This window comes from Hermetia illucens, chromosome 4, assembly GCF_905115235.1.
Source record: "Hermetia illucens chromosome 4, iHerIll2.2.curated.20191125, whole genome shotgun sequence".
Lineage (NCBI taxonomy): Eukaryota > Metazoa > Arthropoda > Insecta > Diptera > Stratiomyidae > Hermetia > Hermetia illucens.
This window is the reverse complement of record NC_051852.1, coordinates 115,332,360-115,357,223: the sequence shown is the minus strand read 5'-3', so window position 1 is coordinate 115,357,223 and position 24,864 is coordinate 115,332,360.

Genomic DNA, 24,864 nt, shown 5'->3' with positions numbered 1-24,864 from the left:
GACACATTTCCCACAATTTCACTAGTCCAGCGCAACATCTTCGTCTTCATTACCGCAAGACGGCATTGATAGTCTTTTATAGTCGGCCACTACTGAGAACCATGGAGAGCTATAGGACGGATTATGTTGCAGTAAATTTTATATTCGAAACGTTCGTTGATACGTCGATTACAAAGAACATCAGTTGCGTGAAGTAATTTAATAACGGAGTTCTCCATTGGCTCTCCATTGGATAGAATTGACCCAAAATATTTAAATCGCTAAGTTCTAGGTAGGTAGGTAGGTAGATAGGGAGTTGAAAAGTGTTAAGTAAACCTGGCAAAGACTAAAGAGAAACATAGGATAAAAACGTTTTGGAAGCACGACTGACCATGCCCACCAAGTGTCGATTTATACGAAGCTTGTCTACGATATCGCTCAGTTCTGGGTAGGTCGCTGCCATTGACAGTGATTGTGCCTGTTTCATGGGGATCGGTTGTCAAAAATTCAGGTTTATTTAGATTGAATCTGAGACCGTGTTGCATGAGGCGATTATTCCATTTTTGGAAAAGTTGCTTGACACCATTTTTGTTATTAGACACTAGGAAAACATCATCTGCATAAAGTAGTGTATAGGGCGCTGGACGTTTGATGTCCGGTGTGACATTGCCCATAACAACAACCACAAGCCGGGAAACCGGAAGCTGGACGCTTCAGGTATAAAAGGTTTTGTGTTTCCCTTCGTGTGGAGCTTTAAGTTGGACTTGCACAATGATTTAAAATTCAACTGCGCCAGCGCCAGCAATCTAAGACTTGAGTGAATAGTCTTACATAATATATAATAATAATAATAACCTTTCATACCTGAAGCTCTGGTCTTTTGGTTTTCGATTAGCTTCAATAAAGTAGACTTATTTTTTAAAAATGGTCGATTAAATCCCTTAAAACATTGTTCCTGGCCGGAAATTTTGTGAAAAGTCCGTTATGAAAACTCGAACAAATTCGGATGGATTTTGTTATTTGAAAGGTGACCCGGATAAATTCCACCTTGAACCGAGGTTTTCTCCTTCCAACCCGGGTTTCAGAAGTTATTAGGAATGGAAAAGGAAGTGAGGCAAGTGCATTACATTAAATGGTTGTACTATGAAGCTAATATGGTTGATATTAAGTAAATTTTGTTAAAAGGAGTTTTTTGGCATTTATTCGCGATATTACTAGTCAGATTCCATAAAGGTAAAATGACGTGTCTCGTGTCACAGGACTACTTCTTTTTGCTATTTGTGACATTTTCCACGCTATCTAGCCCTACGCCATGATTTTTTTTGAGGACACCGTCGCTCGACCAAGAAGTTTTAAGATAAAGACATTGGGGGCCATGGTCTGATATCGGTTTGTACCTTAATAAAAAAAGAAGGAGAGTCAATGATACCTACTTGTTTTTTCGTTAAGCAATGGACTATAGTGCTGATCCAAGTGGTTCTGAATCCAAAAGAAAAGATAAAATTAGTTCGTCTTATAAATGGTGTTTTGTCTGAAGCATTGTATTAAAACGCAGTAACTGCTTCATTAACATAAAATTCAGGATATTCGACAACAATGTCTTCCATATCCAGTTATTTATGTGAAAGAAACATCTGTCATCATGGTCTGATCTAATCACGAACGACGCACTATATAGGCTTACAAAAAGGATGTGCTAATTAGAAGACGGAGTAGACTAGTCACATATTAAGACAGGACGGAATCTCTATTAGATAGGTAATAACGATGACCAAAGGATCCCTTCAAATATTATATATGTGGTGAAAACCTTACAGGCGGAGCGTAGATAGAGTACAGCTATCGCGCGTGGTGTTTGTTGCGCTTTGTCCCTAATAAATACGTATAGTACCCAAATTTAAATAAGTTCCCCTAAAGGACCCTGCAATTAGCCATTATAATGAAACAAATATCTTTTTTTTTTTTAAATATTGGCTATGCGGTTTCGATCGCAGGGCAGAGGCGATCTCATCAGACGCTGCCTCAGCGCCTCTACCCTGCGGGTTTGACAATCACCTAAGTAAGGAATCATGTCAACTGCCGACTCCAATATTTACTATTTGATAGTTCCTTATGGAGTTTATGACAGGAATTTGTAATTCGAAGGGATTCTGAAGCTAAATCTGCAGTGTCTCTTTCAATTTCAATTTTACTAGCCATTAAAGCACTTAAAATTCAAACCTAGGATGCTATTGAAAGGGAGTTGAAGATACTCTGACACGAACTGAGCGACAGCGTAAAGTAAAAACTTCAATGCCGGAATAGTGAAACATTAATTTGTTTTAGATTTTAAACGATCTGCACATAAATTTGCTAAATAATATTTATCTTTGCTGCACATGCATATCCGGGGGCAAAACATGGCAACTATGGGCACAAATGGAGTCTTGCGCAAAGGTTCACTTGCACCAGACTTTGTTATTGGTTTTTGATTGGATGAATTTGATGAGATGCATCTTTGATTGCTTGCAACGGTCGCAATTGATGGTAATCAAATGAGAAAATTGAATATGACAGAGACCAAACGGGCCGGATAATTTGCACCAAACGAGGTATACTGACTGGATCTATCATAGAAATAACCTGCTACCGTGGTTTTATTTATAAGTATGGCTGTTCAAAATTGAGTACCCTGAGCAAAGCAATATATAACCCATCAAATCTTGGACCATAGGAGATTGGGCATTAGAAACCAACGATAGTTCATATTATTAAAGCCTACTTTAAATTTTTTTGCCAGGTAAATTATCATGATATTTTTCATTTTATTTATTTCTTTATATTATTTATTTATTTAAAAAACTTTAAATGACTTTTTACATGAGAAAAGAGGCAGAATCAATCAATTTTGAAAATGTCCACCGTAGGTATGCTACGGAAAGGAGTTAAGCCCTGGTGGTCTAACGTGAGTACCTGTTGTTTAGACTTAATCTCTCGGTCTTAAGGGTAGGTAGGTAGGTATCAGTGGCCGCTCCGAGGAGCCCAATTAGCGCTTTGGTGTGCCGTTTTGATGCTACAAACTCCTAAGACCGTGACTGTTGTTATAGGAACAGGGAAGCAGAGTCCAGCCGGCTCGGATCTTCAGAGCCAGCCCGTAGCATTCACGAAGGAAAGCAGCTCTCCGACCCTGCAGCTAGAAATCTCACTGAGGTCCCCAAAGAATGGTTTACCCAGTGTCCGCAGCCTGACTCGAGCCAGAGCTGGGCAATCGCAGAGAAAGTGCGAGTTGTAGGGTAAGCCGAGCCTAGCGGCATGGTACCCTATGGGCCAGTGCCCCGTGCAGACCGCCGTAATCTTGAATGCATTTGTACGCGTCTGGCACAGGAGCTCTCGTGATCGGGCTATGTTATAAGCGGACCAAATTCTCCTTGATTTGGCACAGCTTGTAAGCCTTCGCCATCTCAGGCCCGCGGCTGCTAGGTAGTGCGAGTAGACTCGGCCCCCGACAGCCGCCAGCGGAACACCGACTGTATTCGCAGAGCCTTGCCTGGCCAATCCGTCAGCCCGCTCATTCCCCTCTATGTTCCTATGCCCGGAAATCCAGAGGAGAGTGACCTTGAGCGTGCCGCCCAGATGGTTGAGCGCGTCTCTGCACTGCCCCACCAACCGGGAAGATGTCGTCGTTGAGTACACGACCTTGATGGCCGCTTGGCTGTCGGTCAGAATGGCTATGTTACGCTTGGGGCTCGAATCACGCTCCAGCTATCGACAGACTTCCAATATCGCCAGTACTTCCGTCTGGAATACACTGGTGAAACCTGGGAGACCATACGACTTGGATACACCGTGTGTATTCGAGAAAACCCCCGCGCCGACTCCATATGCCATCTTTGATCCGTCCGTAAAGAATACCGTGTCATAGTCTTGCAACACACCGCCGGTCTTCCACTTTGCCCTGGTCTTCTTAAGACACAGATTGACTTTGTGATTACAGTCAGAGGCCCGCTGTTACGCTATACTGAGTACATGGCTCAGCATTCACACAGGTAGATGCAAGACCCACCCAAATATTTACTGAAATAAGGAGTACGGCACCCGGCACAACTACTCGTTTGGGGCCAGTAGGTCTCTTGTCGGCTTGGACGTAACCACAGCCCCAATGAAACTCTCACCACCGAGCCAACCGAGTTGAAAGCACACGCCCCAGGAATTCTCTTGAGACATGTGAATTCAGGGGCTAAGCCGCTTCCCATGGCACCCGGCAACGTCTGGTGAAGTGTCGTGGCCGAAGCCACTTCAGATGAGTCCTCGTGCATACTCGGGTTTAAATTTTGGGAACGTGATTGACGATGCCCACGAAGTGTCCATTTATATGAAGCTGGTCCATGAAGGTTACACCTAGGTCTTTAAACGAGCACAGATGTAATAGCAGTTATTCATCAAGAGAGTAGGAAAAGGTCGTTGGGGAAGATTTCAGCGAGTTACATTTGCTGATATTAACTTTCAGCTTGTTCACAGAGCACCAACACACCAAAGTGCCTGAATTGAATTACAACGGACAGTCCGGTGAAGGCTAAATAGAGGAGAAAAGTAAGTATCAGCAAGGGGAGGAAAGAAGGATGGCCATTCATAAAACATAGAAATAATAAGGAGCCTAGCATGAAGTCTTGGGAAACTCCAGAGAAAGAGGAGCCATTAAAAGGAACTTTTTAGGACATAAATGACGTGCATCTCTTGTTGCTAATTAGGGTATTTAGCAAAGAGGTTGGTAAGGTCGAGAAGTTCGAAGCAGTAGAGCAATGTTTCACAAAGACATGTCGTTCTTTGGTATAAGGTATGCAACCAGTGGTTCTCGTATTCGATTTCGGGACAAGAACAGAGGAGTGCAATATGACGATAGTTGCCAGTTAGAGTACACATTTTTCGAGAGTATACATAATTAAGTTGTCTTTCAAAGGAGGGGGGTGGGGTGGGAGATTATGTTAGGTTGCGGAATTGCAAGTGTCAGACCAAAACGGATTGAAATCGTTGCGATTAAAGCGGTCTTGGCGTTCTTTTAACACCTTGTTCTTACGTAGTTCATGTCGGATGTTTTTATGGTTCTTCATAGCGAACCAAGTTGGGTAAGAATGTATGAACTATGATAGAGGAAAGGACGTAATAGCAAAGCAGATACGAAATGATGTCATATAGAGTGCTGCTTCCATGGTTGCACGTTCGGCCAGTTAACATGCGATCCCAGTTAATTGAAGTTAAGTAAAAAGGGGCGAGATTGGGAAAAAGGAAAAGGTCGAGGAAGAGGTCGAGAGTGCGAGGTAAGAAGTTTTTGGTGGTCTCCAATTGTATGACAGAGCAAGCATCTACGAAAGAAAAGAGTAGTAAAGAACAGTTGGAGTTGTTATTGGCGTTATTAGGAAGTACGGTGACCAAGCTCAGTTGAAGCAGAACAAGAAACAATGAATGGAGGGTTGGGGGCAGAACCGTAAGCACTACAATCATAAAGGGAGCCATAGGAGGGAGGAGGTAAACTCCTATCATTTTGGTTAAATAATCTTTTAAATTTTATTGATCTTCACAGGAAATGATGCAATTATGTTTCAATATCCTCCTTGTCTTACCCTAATTTACTGGACTTATGGGCTTATGTCCAAATTCGGATGATGATCGTCATCAACGGCGGAACAATCGGGCTAGGTCTGCCTTAATAAGGAATTCCAGACACCCCGGTTTTGCGCCGAGGTCCACCAATTCGGTATCCCTGAAAGCTGCCTGGCGTCCTGACTTACGCCATCGCCCCATCTCGGGCAGGGTCTGCCTCGTCTTCTTTTTCTACCATAGATATTGCCCTTATGGACTTTTCAAGCTGGGTCATCCTCATCCATACGGATTAAGTGACCCGCCCACCGTAATCTATTAAGCCGGATTTTATCCACAATCTCACGGTCATGGTATCGCTCATAGAATTAGTTGTTATGTAGGCTACGGAATCGTCCATCCTCATTTGAGGAGCCAAGAATTCTTCGGACGATTCTTCTCTCGAACGCGGCCAAGAGTTCGAAATTTTTTATAAGCTGAAATAGGCTCTGTTGGCTCCCAACGACGGTGCGCATATTCCATCGTCATAGCTGTTATCGTTTGCGATTTTCAACCCTAGATAGGAGAAATTTTCAAGGGTCTCAAAGTTGTAGTCTCCTATCTGTATTGTTTTCGTTTGGCCAGTGTAATTCGATGTTGTTCGTTCTTTGGTTTTTGGTGCTGACGTTGCCATCATGTACTTCGTCTTGCTCAATCTGGATGAAGGTAGACTGTAAGTCTCGGGTTGTTCTTCCCATAATGTCAATATCGTCAGCTTAGGTCAGTAGTTGAGTGGAATTGAAGAGGATGGTGTCTCTCGAATTAACGTCTGCACTGCAAATCACGCTTCTGGGCCAGGTTGAAGAGGACGCATGATAGCGCATGTCTGGTTTTGTCTAAGACCGTTGTTGATCTTGAATGGTCTCTAGAGTGATCTTGCTGCTTTTAAATGACCTTGCAGGGTTAGCCTAGTTAGTCTTATTAATTTTGTCGGGATACCGAATTCTCTCGTACAGTTTTACCCTGGCTATGCTGTTGTAGACGGCTTTAAATTCGATGAAAATATGGTGCAACTCATGTACATATTCCAACAGTTTTTCCATTGCTTACCGCAGAGAGAAAATCTGATCTGTTGTTGATTTTTCTGGAGTGAAGCCTCTTTGGTATGGGCCAATGATGTTCTGGGCGTATGGGGCTATCTGGCCTAGCAAGATAGTGAAGAATATCTTATAGATGGTACTCAGGAACGTGATGCCTCTATAATTGCTGCACTGTGTGATATCCCCCGTTTTATGTATGAGACAGATAATGCCTCTTTGCCCGCCGTCAGGCATTGATACGCATCAGCATCAGTTGATGAACTACTTGGTGCAATTGGTCGCCCCTATGTTTAACCAATTCGGCTGTAATTCTATCGGCTGGTAGCGACTTATGGTTTTTAAGCCAATGGATTGCACGGACTGTGGAGCTGTGGTTATTACGGCATTCAGTTCGCCCTTATAGGTGTTACGGAGGGCTGTGTTGTGAATGGCTGGTTTCTGAGAAAAATGCATGTGACAGAGAGGTAGACCGAGCGATAGTAAGTCGGTTTTAATCAATTTTTGTTTTAGACAAATAACGAACAACTTGGGCTTTGGTAAGTTAGATAAATGGAAAAAGGGAACTTCACATGGAGAACTCTTCATCCTCGGTGGCAAGCATCTGAAGAGGTGGAAAATCGCTTTACCTTCGTACTACATCGCATCATATTGCGTGAGGTTCCTCCTGTTGAAGATGAAGCGGCTAGTCATTTTAACATGCGGATACGGAATGTTTCTTCAAGCAGAAGAGAAATCATTTCGGCCAATACTCAAACGGAGTAATGCCGCTAGGTTCGAGGGTCTCCCCGCAGAGTTATTTATCGCTGCATTCAGTGTAGATCTGTTTCATCCACTTGTACGGAAATCATGGTAATCCGAAACGTCCCAGAGAGCAGAACAAGGGGATGATCGTTAAGTTTCCAAAAAAGGGTACCTGTTTTGAGTGCTACAATTGGAGGGGTATCTGCATGCTTCACGCTGACGCGAAAATAATAGTTAAAATAATCCCGGAGCGTATCGAAGAACATCTAGGAAGCTTGGTCGACAGAGAGCAGGCTGAGTTTGCCGATCCTCGATTCATCTTACGGATGATCTTGGAACAGTGCACGGAGTTTAAATCTGCGTTTCATCTGCTCTTCATCGATTTCGAGAAATCTTTCGATAGAGTAAATAGGAAATGTATTTGACATGCTCTACGCATGAGGGGCATTCTGGAGAAACTAATAGCTATTATCAGAGCGACATGTAATAGCGGAAAATGTCACATACTGCACCAAGGGAAAATCTCGGAGGAATTTGAGGTCCGCCAAAATAGATCTTGTCATCAATATTATTTCTTCTTGTTGTCGTTGACCTTCTGTATGCCGCCTTGTTCAGGCGACGTGGAGAAGTGCAATGGGCCATAACGTCTTTTCTTAAACACTTCGACTGCACTGATATAATTTTTTTTGCTCTCTTATGGGGTCATGGATGTTGATCAAATAGCTCTGGATTTGGATAGACACAACACAACACAACACAACTAAGGTTCTCAGTCGGGCTAGTCATCGTAATCTTTCTAACTGCATTAGTGGCCAGAGCAACGAAGGCGTCGATCAATTTATATATCTTGCAAGTGTGGTTTTTGCTGACGGTGGCACTTAATTGCATGTTGCCAGACGCATTAAGAGCACTAGATACTGTTTAGCTTTACCTTGTCTAAAATGTGAAAATGCAGTTATCTGTGTTTTTTTGTTGTTGTGTTGTTATGTGGGAGTAGTACATGAAAAGGGACTTTCAGTGTTACTCGAAAGCTGCAAGCCTTTGTCAAAACTTGCCTGCATCGTAGCATTCTTGTACGCTGCCTAATACTATTTCGAAATTTATTCGAATAAAGAACTTGAAATGGGAAGACGGTGCGCGGATTTCATCATCGTAGTTGTTATCGGTTGTGATTTTCGACTGTAGATAGGAGAAATTGTCAACGGTCTCAATGTTGTATTCCTTATTCTTCTTCGTGTTTGACCAGTGCGGTTTGATGTTGTTGGTTGATTCGTCTTCGGTGCTGACGTTGCCACCATATATTTTGTCTTGCCTTCATTGATGTGCAGCAGCCCAAGATCTCGCGCCGCCTGCTCGATCTGGATGAAGGCAGTTTGTACGTCTCGGGTGGTTCTTCCCATGATGTCGATATTGTCAGCATAGGCCAGTAATTGGGTGGACTTGAAGAGGATCGTACCTCTTGCATTTGCCTCAGCATCACGGATCACTTTCTCGAGGGCCAGGTTAAAGAGGACGCATGATAACAGATGGTGCAACTGTTGTCCATATTCCAACAGTTTTTCAATCACTTGCCGCAGCGATGCAAGTACTTGCTGAATTCACCGTGTGCCGTAAGGATTTCCGTTAGGTGGTAGTTCAATTTTCCATGCTTGCACTGGACCCATCCCTCAATACATGAGATCAGTGTATGGGCCAGCGGCCCTTTTCGGAATTATCGCACCGTTGCTACCACCTCTTGTACAGCTCCCTCCTAGTGGCTTTTCGGAAGCTCTCAGTCATTTCGGCCGTATTCGTCCTCCATTTCCGATAGAGACAGCATGTTTTATTCGCTGGAAGATCCAAGGGAGTCATCCGCGCGATGACACACACTGCCTCATCAGATACCGTCCTATATGCACTGTACACCCTCAGCGCGATTGGCCGGTATGCTGAATTTACCCTTCCCTGGTTCACTGTGTTATCCAGTGCGCACGCCCATACAGGAGCCGCGTACAACAGGATGGATTTCACCACCCTTGCGATAAGCAGCCGGTGGCTAGACTTTAGCTCTCCAATATTATGCATTATTCTTGTTAGACATGAGCTAGTCTTTCTGCCTTTTTGCGCGCATAGTCCAGGTGCCCCTTGAAGCTTACTGGCATCGATCATTACCCCCAGGTATCTAATAATTGATTTTGAAACGACCTCATGATTACCAACCCGGATTTTGACAGTGTTGCTTTTCCTGCATTGGTGATAATGGTCGCCTCCGTCTTATCTTCCGCCAGGTTCAATTTCACCATTTAGACCCATGCTTTGATGGTGTGAATGGTTTCCTTTGCATACAGTTTCACATCCTAGTGGTGTTTTGCAACTACTACTGCTGCCAGGTCATTTGCAAAACCAATCAATCGTATATTATGTTCCACAGCAGGGCCCCAGTACAGAACTTTGGGGAATACCTGCTGTCACAACATATTCCTTCGGCCTGTCGTCCGTCTCGTACCAAAGAAGTCTCTCCTAAAGTTGACTGTCGATTATTCGAGCTAAGCAACCAGTGACACCCAGTTTAGCCAGGGTGCCCTTAATCCAACCTCAGTTGGCCGAGATAAAGACGTTCCTGACATCTAGCGTCACCACCGCGCAGCATTTACCAGCGGCCGATACCTCCCGGGCTAGGTCTATGACCGTTGAATTGGCATCGAATGTGGACCGCGTTTCACGAAACCCGTACTGCCTCACCGATATACCACCAGCTTACTCGACGAATGGAAGCAGCCTGTTGTAAATTACCCTCCCCAACATATTCCCCATAGTGTCTAAAAGATACAGATACAGATAGGGCGATATGAAGAGGGTGTCGTTGGATGTTTTTTGGGGCTTCGGTAGCAGAACCAACTCTTGCCTTTTCCAGTGCGCGGGGAATACTCCTTCTACCATGCAAAATTCAAACGTACTTATGAACCATGCGGGTCTAATTTTAGCGCCCAATTTCATGGCTTTGTTCGGAATCCCATCCAATGCCGGAGCCTTATTTTCCCCAATTCGTCCACAAATCTTCCGTAGTTCCTCCTTGGTGAACCCTGGGATTTTGAAGACGTCCTGTTGCACGGTTGGTTGAGGTCCATTGTCCTCCTGTTGTGGGAAAAGAATTGCGATTAAGTGTCGCGGGCACGTCACTGGGGATGATTTTTGTTCACGAATCTTGTTCATTACAATCTTGTAAGCAGCGCCCCTCGGGGTCGTATTTGCAACAAGGCACAACTCCTTGTTGCAATCTCGCTTACTTTCCTTTACTTACTTAAGACTACTTCAAAGATTTCGGTATTCCTTTAATGACTGCCGACGTTCTGGTTTCCCTTTGGTCCGCCGTTCCCTTTGGGCCATAACCTCCTTCTAAAGCCGCCGGAAATGTCTCTTCCTGGAAAGCTCCAATGGACCTAGCTATCCTAGTTTTTACGCTTCTGTTGTTCACTCGACTGTCGCCTCCTCCGTTCCTGATTTTGGGAAGGATGGTTTGGTGGTCACTGTGGGTGTAGTGTTCATTCACCCTCCAGATCATTCCTCTCGCCAACGAGGTACTGAGGTGGGTTAGATCGTCGATTGAGCCTAGCCCTCTACCTCCGAAGGTGGGTACGGATCCAACGTTGGCTAGTACGATGTTCAGCTCCGCGAAGGTTAAAAGGTTTGGCCCCTGGTGTTTGTTACTCGACTTCACCAATCTCCGGTCCACGCGTTGAAATCGCCGGCAATGATTCTGGGGCTGTCGTATCTAGCGCCATGGTTTCTTGGATGTCTTGCCGTTCACATGTCCATATCGCTGCGTTTCCCGATGAGTCTTTCACCTACGTAGCACCAACGCAACTTCGCATATGCTTTCTTCATTCTTTTGATGGCACTCTCTTCTAGGTCGCTTAGGTTGATATTCTCTCGTGATGTGACCTCCTCTAAATCTTTGCGCTCGATTACTATCTGTTACTTTTGAGCTTTCACGTCTGCTTGCTCGTCTAGCACCTTCTCCACCTGGCTGTGAAAACTATCCACTGTCTTCTCGCTAGGTTTGTTTAGCTCCAGCATCAAATCCCCCTTTTGCGTACGCCTGATACGACTCACACTGCCGCCCAAGTCTGTCAATTCTGGATCGGCTTTGACTTTCCGAAGAATATCGGCGTAGAACATATCTCCTTTCTTGGAAATAATGATTATTTCCGGACGAATCTTCTTTTTCTCGTTCCGCGGGTTTTTTCCATTCTTTGGGTTTACGGGCAGTTGGTTTTTCCCGTTTCTTCAAAGTTGGGACCGTAATCGAAGAACTACCCGAAAATTTCTTAGGCGCATCTTTCTTCGACGAAGAGGCCTTCTTCTTCTTGACAGCTTGTTGGACACCAAGGGATTCACTTATTCCATCCCTACTCCGTTTGCCCGTGTTCTCAACCATCTTATGTTGGAGAGGGTCCATCTGCATTTCCCGCCCCCTCACTAACGGGTAAATGACAACTACATACCACATATATATTCTAAGTTCTTTGGATTGCTCTTCCCTCTAGATCCAGGAGAAATAAAGTCAATTCGTACTATCAACGCATCATGACGAATATCAACCGGATTTGACGCAGACAAAAATGGGAACAGTCCTTAGTACAAACTACAGAAACAATAATACTGTCAACATCCGGGTCGATAACAACGAAATTATTCCGAAAGCAGTAATAAAGTATCTAGAAGTGATGATTGATGCCAGGGTAAGTTTCATAAGGCACTTTGGTCACGACTATCAGAAAGCACCAAGAGTTAGTTTATGTTTGGTAAGTACCATGTGTGTAACGTAGGGGTATCAAGATGTTGCTTCAAGCCGCTGGTGAGGGAGAATAAGTCAACCGATCGATGAATAAACTATTATCTGAAATAACTACCCATTTGACATGGTGCTCACAGGATCTGATCATCTTGATCTGGAATTATGTAAACTAGAGATCTAGCGAACTATTAATATAATAGCCGCAAATAACTCAGGTTCATTATTTTCATCAAGGCTTCACTGAGTTAATTACCATATGGAACTCAGGATACATTTTTTTCCGCTATTAGTTACTACGAAATTTATTGTTTTTTGTACACATCTCTACAAAACATTTCGAACATAAAACTGTTCTCGACATTCATTAAATCCGACTCGACGAGACCTAGCACTGAGGAAAAATCACCGCTGAATCTCAAACACGAACTTCTTCTCGTTGCATAATTGGTGCTTGAGGACCATTTACCGCCATAAGCAACAAGTCTTTGATTAGATTTCGCGATAAAGAAACTCTCGCTGGTTCAGTTCGCTGTTAGCATTACTATTCTACCGATAGGCCCTTTTAGTAATGTAAAAGGGTAAGTTTTGATACTGCATCTGAAACATGAAATCATCGGATCTTTTTGATGATTGAAACGAGATAAAGACGAAACACTACTAGAGGCATATTTGGTTTACGTTGTAGATGTAAATTATTCATGTAAAAAATATGCATAAAGTCTTATATGAATTCATTATGCATTCATCTTAACATATTTATCAATATAAATTATCAGATGAACAATTGATTTTCCAAAGTATCTATTTCAGTAGCGGATTTGAAAAAGTGAAGTTACTTTTCAAGTTTGTTAATAGAAAGATAAAAGGTTATTTTTAAAGTCATTAAAATAAAATTCTCTAACTTCTCTTTGACATCACCTCCCAAAGTATTGATAGTTAAGAGAGAGTTGAACTAACATTCCCAACATCGAAAAAGATTTGATTGCCATCAACGGCATCTTTGAATCCAGGAAGAAATATATAACTATCGCGACAATTGAATATACCGAAACTAATTGGACTGGAATAGAAGACGTTTGATTATTTGAGATACTCGCTATTGGTTTCTGGATAGTAGGATCACGATCGATCGAAGTTATGAGAACCCGCTGACATTTCATCAAAAACTCTGCATCAGGAACTTCAGCACGGGAGGAAGCATGCCAAGATTCACTGCATGGCTACGGGGCACATCGGCAAATAATGTTATTATCTCGCTGATGATGGGCTGCTAGTCTGTTGCATAACTTTCATCATTAACAATTAAATTATCAATAATAGCAGACTTTTATCTATTAAGTAACTGGTAACGGTTATATTTTCTGATGTGTAAAGTAAGATAATAATATCCAGGAAAACAACTACTTTTCGTCTTATTAACAAGAAAGAGTTTTACATTTGAATTGAGATATTTACATATCACTAATGATTTCAGCAGAAATGAGGATTGCAGTTGTTAGTGATAATTCAAATATCCACGCACTGCATCAAGTTTTTGATGTACTTTATAGTATATGCACAATGATGGGTAGTGTTTCTAAAAAGTGAATCTAAAGAGGAAAGTGTGCCAAAGTAGCTTTCTGCAGCTGGAACTGAGATTGTCACCAATCAATTAATGTTCGTTAGTCAGTTAATCAGTGTATATTTGAATGGATCAGATTAATGGCTATAAAAGAGTTAATATATTCAACAACTAGGACGGGGTACTAACGAATAAACCCTCTTAATTCTTTAATTGCGACTAAAGCTGAACATGATTAGAATTAATCGTGATTTACATTACTCAGGACTAGTCATAATCATTAATCCACTTTCATTTTTCTTCTAGCAGCACGAGAGTACGTTCCGGGGTTTGGCTTCTTTCAACATTCTTCCCATTTTTCCTTCTTTCCTTGAATGTCGTTTTCCCTCATCACCCGTACCCTCCCATTGGGGAGTTCCGTCCCCACGTACTCGAGGAGGGTGATCAGACCCGAGTCTGCAAGGGGCTCATCTGAAGTGGCTCTGCCACGAAGCCTCACTGGAGGTTATCTGGTACCATGGGAACCGGGATGGCCCTATGACAGGATATGCTCCAGGGATTCCTGGAGGAGCGTGGAGTTGCGCTGTACAACTCGGGTGTCGTATTCTTTAGTTGCGGCAGAGATGTTAGATAGGCCTCGCATCCATTGGTATGAATGCTGAGCCTGCACTCAGTATAAACCAGAACCGCTGTGCTTGCATAGCGGGGCTCTGATTGTGGTCACAAAGTCAATCCGCGTCCGAAGAGGACCGTGGGATTATGCCTTCAGGGCAGGTACTCAGGTGGCGACGGAGCGGTAATCTGGCAAATAGAACGGAACTCAGCCGGGCAGATAGGGAGTTACACAAACTTCCAAGACTGGTTTGCATGTGTGTTAGTGAGTCAATGAGAACTTGCTGAATAGCATCCTCAGAGGTCCTTCTCGGGTTAACTCCTCCCCATGTGCACATACAGATGTAGGCAAAGAGGGTGATCTTCAAAAGATTCAAGAGTACAAGTGAGGCGGGGAACTGTCTTAATGATATTTTTCTTTTCGTCTTTTCTTTCCAGACGGCATCCCGATTTATAAACAGATAATATGAAAACAAGGTTTCATTTTGTTAAGAAATTTGAAACACATTGGAGCAATAGGGCAAACTGGGAGAGCGTGGCATTGATACACGGCTTATACCAGTAACTGATCACCTGCTACACCGACGGATCCCTTACAGTAGAGGGAATGGGTATCATTAGTGTAGAGAAAGCGCACTTTGAACCAACGGGTATGCACACTAACATAACATGTCATAGACAGATGTGCCTCCTTCAACTTTGTAAGAAACTATAGGGGGCCGAACATTGCTATTCTAACCGACGTCCAAGTGACTATTAAGACACTTAGGTCCTACCAGGTAAATTCCAAAATGGTATGGGAGTGCCTTAATAAACTGAACACGCTCGGCTGTTTCAATAAGGTCTGGATACTTTGGGTTCTAGAAAACATTGGGTTAGAAAGCAATGAAGCAGCGGACGAATTGACCACGAAAGGAGCAGTGACACCCCTATAAAGGCGGGAGCCATTTTGGGGAATGCCACGACATTACTGACCGAGCTTACCAGGAATGTAGCGGTGCAGGGTACTCATGGATACTATGGACATTGTCCATTCTGCGAGGACAGTGCTGCAATCCGCACACATGTTTCGGGAGTTGTGCAAAGTAGGTGCAAGCGGTCCGTCATCAAGTGGATGCAGACTCAGGACTTCCAGCATCCTCAACAAAAAATTTAGATACAAGGTTCATACACTTGGCAATAGGGAACAGAACAAAGTTTCTGTTGGTTATGCATTTAAACTGTATACTATAATTTATAGGTATACTACAACCAGTAAAGGGGCACAATAGTTATTTTAGGACGCAGTGCAACCTCCTTTGACAATATTATTGTTATTGGTGGTGTGTAGCGTGTCAACCATATTAACCGCCATCGTGGTTGGCTAAAATGCATTTCAGCTGCTCCCACGACTTCCTGGGACCCTTGCACTAATTCTCCAACGTTCTGCGTCAAATGCCCTTGGGGTGATTGCCTTGTCTATCATCTTGGGAGAGTGGATTCCACTGTATGGCATAAGCCGGTAATGCGATTGCCCTTCCTCCGTGTGTAAGCTTCCATCTTCCAATCATGTCATTCACCGTTGACATGCTTGTGCGCCCACGAAGGTTCAATGAGAGGTCTTGATGAATACCTGGAGTCTTTAAGTGACAGTGGGGGCTACTTTCTACGTACCACTCCCATGTAGCAACCTAAAAAGAACGCTGGCTTAGAACAGTCTTTACTTGAACTTCGTGTTGACATAACTGCATTCGCAGATTTTTGACAATGTAACGAAAGTGGATCGAGCGCTGCTGATGCGTCAGGCATCATCAGTTCGGTGCCTCCGCCGGAGCCTGTAATGGTTAGCTACTGCGCTAGGAGTGTCCAACATATGAATATGGAAGTAAATAGTTTTGACTCTCACAGTGGTAAGAATCACAGATTCGAACTACCCTTCGAAGTTAGGCAGGTGACATCATTCGCATGCTTGGTGAATAGAATCCAAGTATTGATTTTAGACACTGAAGGGTAAAGTTCATAAATGACAGCAAGGACAAATCCACCAGCAAGGAGGGTTTGAGTTTGGCGTTCAAACTGGATTAAAAGAGTCTGAAAGTGCTGAGGGACATTTGTCAAATAAAGCTCCACTTTTCCAGGAAAGGGAAGGGAATACCGAGCAAATCTTACTTGTTAGTAACTTTAGAGAAACAAATTGGAGAGAGGGAGCTATAGGAGTGAATGGAACCGGTTCCATGCCAGTTTGCGGAATAAGATCTGCAGCATGCCAAACCCTTTCCCTTTTTATTGGCAGCAAGGCTCACAAGGCTGTAGATCTGCCTCCATATGTTTCTAGCCCAGGAGCAAGTTCTGTTCGGTTACAAATTTGTGGTATTGGTTCAGTTATCGGGCTGGGATCTTATACGATGAAAGATCGATAAGACTGCCTGCCTGTGTCCTTATGTGAAAGTTGTTAGAAAGTGAAACTGGTAACAAGTTGCAGGTGACTAAGGACCCCTTTGGCGGTAGAAAATCGATTGCGAACTCCGAATCTGAAAACGCAAGAACGAACAACGTTGAGTAGTATTGGTCGAATGAAAACAATGAAGATAGGAGACTACAACTTTGAGACCGTTGAAAATTTTTCCCATCTAGGGTCGAAAATCATAACCGATAACAGCTACGATGATGAAATCCGCGCACGGTTGTTGACTGCCAGCAGAGCTTTCAGCTTACAAAAACTGTTTCACTCGGAGCGTATCCCCATAGTGTACATGACTATGATCTTGCCAGTTCTCATGTATTCCTTAGAGACCTAGGTTTTTAGCAAAGAAAACTGCGAACTCTTCGCCGCGTTCGAGAGAAGAATCCTCCGAAGAATTTTTGGCCCCCTACATGAGGATGGACGATTCCGTAGCCTATATAACGACGAAATCTATGAGCGATACCACGACCGTTAGGTCGTGATTAAAATCCGGCTTAACAGGTTGCGGTGGGCAAGTTACTCAATCCGTATGGATGAGGATGATCTAGAAGAAACAAAGGCGCATAACTGGAAAGTGTTGTAAGGAGAATTGATACACTGCGAGTGCAGTGGCTACGAAAGAAAAAGTGAAAGCTACTACCATGTCCTTTGAACAGCTCCAAGTACCTGGCATAGGTGGCATCTATCCAGAAGGGCATAGAACAATTAGAGCGGGTCCTAATAAATATTTTTCTGACATCTCTTGGCAGAAACTTGTTAGATACCATATGCACGAGAAGCATGAGAACATGCAGAGGTATTGTAAGCATTCTCACTGACCATAACTCACTCAATATTAGACGCTGATACATGTCTGTTCTGTAACGGAGAAGTGAAATTCACGCAACATTTCTTATGTGGCCGCTCTTTTGCGCATTGGAAATCAGATTTTTAGTGTGGTTGTATTAGAGTTATCTAATGGTTATACATGGTTGCCATCGACCTCTAAAAGAGGTATTAATCATGTCTATCCATTATTGATGTCGCTTTGATGGAACGCGTTTCAGTTCCCTTTAAAGGGGTATACACCCTTTTTTCACTCATCTTGGGATAGTGGGTTCCATTGTAGAGCGCAGCCATAAAAGACCCTATCCACTGCCAATTCCGTCTTCAGATCCACACATGCAGGTTTGTAAGCCGACCGAGGCTTTTCATTTGAAATTGGACTCTATTGAAAATAATTTGATAGGTTCGTAATCTTTTCATGTAGGTTTTTTTTTTATCTCAGAAGTAAATGTAATCCTTATCGCCCGAATGTGGGCTCCAAGCTCTTGAGGATCGAATTTCGACGTTAACAGAGGGATTTGTTTCGTGTTGGGATGCTACATATCAGTAGATTCAGCTGTGAATGAATACCTGCATTAAATCGGACTAATAACTCCGGCTAAGCGCCACGCTGAGTATATTGGCTCATATTGTATACTTTACCTACATCGGCAACAGTCTAATGCAAAGTGAAACATCAGTATCACATTAAATTATTAACTATCTACAATTTTAATAATTGTTAATTGATTGATAAATTAATTGACAGTCGCGATACACGAGAAAACCAGTAGTAGTGAATTAGAAGGATTCATAAGGCAATGGCGACGAGGGTTCAATAGCCGCACTTGAACGAGCGGTATCGCGGGAGCTTAGATTGTTCCTAGGAGAAGATCGATGATCCTTCAACTTCGTCTACCCCCTCTATTCAACGATAATATTAAAAAACTATTAAAAATATTATCATAGTGACTTGTATAAAACTGTAAGGGTAAATGCCTCTAAAGCACAATAAATTACGCAGCCAACACAAGTAGCCGTGAAGATTGGTCAGAACATCGAAGTCAATGGTAAACGACCAAAAGGCAGGCCGAAACAACGGTGGCTTGATACGCTGGATGTGGATTTAAAAGCCTCGAGATTGCATCCAGATCCGGCATTTGACAGTGGAGGTAACATAATCACTAAACATTTGATGACGATTCGCAGGAGTGTTGAGGGGAAGCTTGGACTGATTATACAAAAGGTAGTACAAATGACCAAGCGCTTAACGTAGGCAAGTGATGAAGCTATTCTGATGCGGCCAATAATCGCTAATAGGCGGTGAAACGGTTGGGGGAATGACGAGTTACGGAATTGCGGTAAGTATAAATAGTCGAAGGAGGTTCGAGCGTCAGCAATACTCTGTCATCTTTTGTTGTCTACGATATGTCATAGAGGTTTGAAAATATGCAATTCAAAAGCTAATCTTACCTTGGAAAGCAAAATCGGGGGTGTTAGAAGTGGAGGAAAACTGGCGCATGGGAAGAGACCCTCAAAGAACGCGTAAAACGTGGCAGTCCTACAAGGAATATGGAAGGAGGGGTGGGAGTGGTTGCAGAACCCTGCAATGAGAGCAGTTACCAATTTAATTTGTTCAAGTCTATGGGGAAATAATTGAAAATCAGCATCATAGAGCATTGGAAAATATATTGGGAGAACTGAATCTATTTTTTGTTGATTGTTAGATTTCTGTACATTTATTTGGTAATATAAGATATAAATTTAGCTCCCAATGCAAGGAAACGGGATTCACCAGAGAAACATCTGGTAGGATATATCTAGGTCTTTTACATCAACGGCTGAGAAATAGAAAAGGGTTTTGGAGCCGGGGTCAACTTTTCGGATAAAACCAGAAGTGAGTTTTTCCTTGAGAAAACATGCAGTGGTTTTTAGAATGAGGTCTATACGGATAGGGGATCCTAAGAGCACCAAATTGGTTAATTGGGTGACCAGCAAGATAGATATCTTTCGGCCGTGATTCATCTCATTTATGACAAAAGGTATTTAATAGAGTTTTCGTTTTGTCAGTGATATTTTCTTCATTAATAGTGTCGTCCGGATTTCGTTGCACAATCAGATTTCCGTGGTTATCGTTCTTTTGCTTTACACGAAACTTTATTCAAATCGGTGTACTGTCTGTGAGCCACACGCACTTTTCTCCAAAACGGCTACACCGATTCAAACAAAATTTGAGGCGTATGTGGAGGCTATGAAATCCCCTGCATACAGTGCGGGGGGGGGGGGGCTGCAAGGGGCGATCAAAGTTTAAGATCAGTCCGTATTTACCAGGTTTCTTTGGTATGTATGAAATCATTTGACTTCCTTCACGAAACTTCACTTACATTTCATCTACAATGACGCATTCACTCTGTTTGTATACTTGTTGCGAATTGTTGACAAACCTGATGAAGATAGAGGATACAGCTGCCAAGCTGTAATTTTTTTCCTTTAGCAGTAGCAAATCAACAAATCTATTTTCTGACAAGCAGCACCTAAATATCTCACAACCTGTCTCATCGCTGGCAGAAAAGTAACTTGCACTTGGCTTATTCTGATGCTCCAATTTTATTCTGTAACTAGAGACTTTGCTGTTTATCCAAGTAAGCTCAAAGGGTCTTTTTCATTCTGAGCTGTCAACTTAGAGGCGCAAGGACGATTATATTATATTGAGGTGTACGTACCCTAGCATTCGGAGGCATCTTTTGCCATTTATAATGTTTTTTCCCGTAGTAAAAATTTGACCGTCGTAATTGCAACAGAATCATCTTCAGCACTATCCCAGCCAACTGGATCGATCGGACTATTCTCTGAGTCTTCATCTTGATCATTACCATGATACTGTAAAAGTTCCCTTTCAGATAAAATATATTTTTCAAAGTCAGCTTCAGATCCTTATCAGATTTACCTGAACTACATCCGATCTTTTGATAAATATTACTCACGTGTTATACAACTTATGACAAATCTATCTCCTTCCGTGGCCGATGTCTAGGAGACTCCATGTCCCCAGTTAAAATTTAAGTTGTTCTACAGTTTTAGATAAATATATTTTTAGTAGTTCGCTATCTTCCATGCCTTAATGAAAGTGAGAAAATACTACTCTATCGCTGCTATCGAAACCCATTCAATGTATGATATTAATTTTATTGATACTACAAATTGACCCAAGTCATTTCGAGGAAATCGATATTGATACATTGAAGTCGCTCGAATCAAAACTATTCCCCCGACCACGCATATAATCTAAATATTTGACAAATATTCCAAATCATTATCCAATCAGTTTCCCGTAAATTGTGTCGTTTATGTAAGCACTACTAAACAGCGGTAGCTTTCCAATGTCGTTATCATACTCCTAGACTGGGTGCTAGGCGACGTACTTTTTCTTAATAACTTCCAATGGTTTCTGACAAAAACTAATTAACCTGCTGCTCGCCGAGATCAAATGTGAGTAAAGTGCGGTCAACAAATTAACGTTTGATTAAAATGGATATGATCAATATTAAATTGATTGCATTTATCAAAGCCATAAAACTTGCGATCGGGGCGGGTTTTCGTCGATTTGACAGTAATATTAGCGCCAGTCGACGTAATATCCGGGATTAGTGGAAATATTTAATTTCATAGGAACACATTTCCTATAAATATGTTTGATAAAATATCATGTAAGCATAGGGGAGCATAGGCTAAACTTGAATTTGATCATTTCTCAAAATAAGATTGAAAGTTGGATAATTGTTTCTACGTTCTACATGATGCTATAATGGAGATAGTGAGATTAAAGATTGTGAAATTACAAGCCTGGTATGGCTTCTCCCCATTCTGCGCAGTTGTTCTCTGTTGGGCCTCAATAATTGCTAGCCGCCCTGCAAATTGAAGGTATCACATTTGGAAATCTACTTAACTACAAACAAACTCTAAAAGAAGATAACCGTTGCCAGCCCATGTTTGTACTATATGTATTCTATTAATTTCCTTCATCCCAAATTCCTATTTACTCCATTCCGCACCTGAATCCTTAAGTAAATTGATCGTAAAAATTTCTTTTAGTTAAAACTTTTTTCATCAACTTGATGATCTAGAATGATCCACTTAACTCTTCTTCTTCTTCAGCTTTTGTCCCGTTCACAAGCGGGGTCGGCTCGTCGTGATCGGTTTTGCCATTTGGCTCTATCGAATGCCTGATCTGGGTGCAATCTCGAGGCTTTTAAATCCCCATCCCGCGTATCAAGCCACCGTTGTTTAGGCCTGTCTTTTGGTCGTTTACCATCAACTTCGATGTTCAGACCAATCTTGGCAAGTGAATTCTCGTTAGCACGAATTGTGTGACGATACCATCGAAGACGCCTCTCTCGCAACTTTTCCACGATCGGTGCAACCCCATAACGATCGCGGATATCCTCATTTCGGATGTGATCAAAACGTGTCACGCTACTAGTCCAGCGTAACATCTTCGTCTCCATTACCGCAAGACGTCGTTCATTGTCTTGTCTAGTTGGCCAACACTCAGAACCATAGAGAACGACAGGACGGACAACATTCCGGTAAATTTTCGATTTGAGACGTTCGTTGATACGTCGATCACAAAGAACACCAGTTGTAGAACGCCACTTCATCCAGGTTGTGTTAATGCGTGAAGCAATTTCATAACGCAGTTCTCCATTGGCTGATAGCGTTGACCACTTAACTAACACTAACATAATGATCTTGGCCTTTAGAATTGGCTTCTCAGCTTTATATGAAGCTGACTTACAACACTTTCCATGCTAGTAAATATGTTGGTTCGAACTTGGTGAGTACCATTTGAACCTCAGACATTTCAGCAAGAGTGATGTTGTTTTATGTCCACCTGTAACATCGCTGGATAATTGTAATCCATGACAGATGATCTGAAATCATCAAAGGATATTATAGCAGTTCCTGCTTTTTTATATCAGCCTCATCGCTCTCGCAGTGTTCCGATTCGTCTTGCAGTAAATCCTAATCGAAAAACTTGCAGAAATCGTAAATTCTCTCCTTTCCAATTCAATATCATGTTCTCCCGAATGATATACTTCGAAGAAAGCCTACAGTGATTCAAATCAGGGGTTTGTGAAAGTACCATCCAGTTTTCTCTATTATGTAAGAGAGTCCAATCCGACCCACCTCGTTTAAAAGTTATGCATAACCTTGTAGTCTCAGTTTGTCTCTCAAGTTCTTATAGCAAGGAGTTAAGGAGTTCCATTTGTTCGATACTGCCTCATTTACAAGTCGCTTCTATCAATGCTGGGTGTCGCTACAGAATTAATCTTATTGTTTTAACAAATACGTTTGAGTTGTCTTATTAATTTCCTGAATTTTGATGTTTTCAGTTTTAGCAGGGAACATTGCTACTTCATTTGACTTGGGTTATAGACTTTTCGATATTGTAAGATTAATGTACCTAGGTATTGGACACAAAATTGTCTCAGCATGGTTACTTCTAGCAGATTTTATATCAGGGAACATCGTTCATTGTAGAAGATCCTTTTAGAGATTTAGTAAAATAGAGTTGGTCCTGCAACTTAATCTTCTGCTACTAGAAACGACATGGCTTTTGCAAGCGATATGCTAATTCGAACCAGTTTTGTATTTGTTGATATACAGATATAATCGTAGTCTTATATGAAATGTGTGGACCCCACTGGGGGTTTAACTACGTACGTAAGGATAACAGCTGTTTGAGATTTCGAATCGCAAAAGAAGCAACTGATGATTCTCCCTTTTCTCCGCAACTTTGGCAATCCGAATTGAAGGGTATGTAGAATCTCGCGACATGGCCCCCTATAGGCTCTTGCCCGTACAGATCGCCATAATCGTGCTCGGGCCTTGTTATAGGAGGTTATTAAATAGTGCAAGTATATTTCGGTTCGACGACTGTGCCCGATGAGGGACTGTTGAGAGCGGAGCCCAACCTGGTCAGTCTGTCGGCATGTTCATTCTTTTGTATTCCTTTGATCAGGAGCCCAGACGGTCTGGTATGTCGTTGCATTGCCCCACCAGCCCGAGAGATGTAGCCATTGGGAAGAAAGCCTGCCAGTCAGATCAGGCATACAGTATCGCTTCGTAGAAGATCGTAGGACTTGATTACACTGTAAGTGTCTAGGAAAACTCCCATATCGACTGCACAGATCATCCTTGATTCATCGGTAAAGAATCTTCTTTTTCTTCAGCCTTTGTCCCGTTCACAAGCGGGGTCGGCTTGTTGTGATCGGTTTCGCCATTTATTTCTATCGGTAAAGAATACTTTGCCATAACTTCGTAATCTAATAGCACGGCATGATACGACGTATTTAATGCGGAGAGGGAGGTGATGATGCTGAGTGCATCTGCAGGGTAAGCTTAGCACCGGTCACCACAATAGTATTGTACGATAGGATGTAACGAACCACAGCTGTGAATGTCGAATGAATCATCGGCGGCGGGGAACTTCATTTCTTATGAAGGTCCTTTCTCAGGCGTAGAAGGTTATACAGACCTTCATAACCTAAGTTCTATGTTTGGTCTTGAACTTCTATGTTTGGTTTCGAAGAATCACACTCAGATGCTTCATATTGGATTTTTTTCCATTTAGCCGTCGGAAGTGGAATTTGGGTATTCTTGCCTTGGTGGTAGAATCAGTTATGCATTCATACCGAGACCGTATCTTGCAACCCAGAGACAGCTTCCCTACAATTTATAACGAAGGAAACATCTTTGACACCAATGTCACCAAGTTGTCGCCATACACCAGTCCCTTCACACAGCTCCTGTTTAATGTCCGTAGAATTTCAACCACCCTGGGGCGTTTCCCAGTGCACACCATTGGTAAAGTGACTATGTTCCAAATCAGATTGGATTATCCTGTATCTTAGCAACAGATACTGCTCCGCTGCGTGAGATATCCCTATAATCCCGTATTGCATACAGCCTTCTTAATGGCTTCGGTAGGAACTTTGTTGAATGCTCCCTTTATCTCTAGGAGGGTGGCTCTGGTAAACATCTGCAAGCCACGGAACAGAAATTTCTTACTGTTTCTGAGGGTTGACTCGCATTATGCTGTCTGGACCGGGAGATTTATATGCGAAGAAGCTGTTTACAGCTCAACTGACTTTATTCTCGATTTTATAACTTCAAACGACTTTGGCTGCATAGTCTACAAGAGAAGCTCTGACTAGCAGTTCTCCTCACTGGCGGGTGAGCATGGACTAGCAGCTCCAGCGCCTCACTGGAAGACTCCGTTCAAGATTCTTCG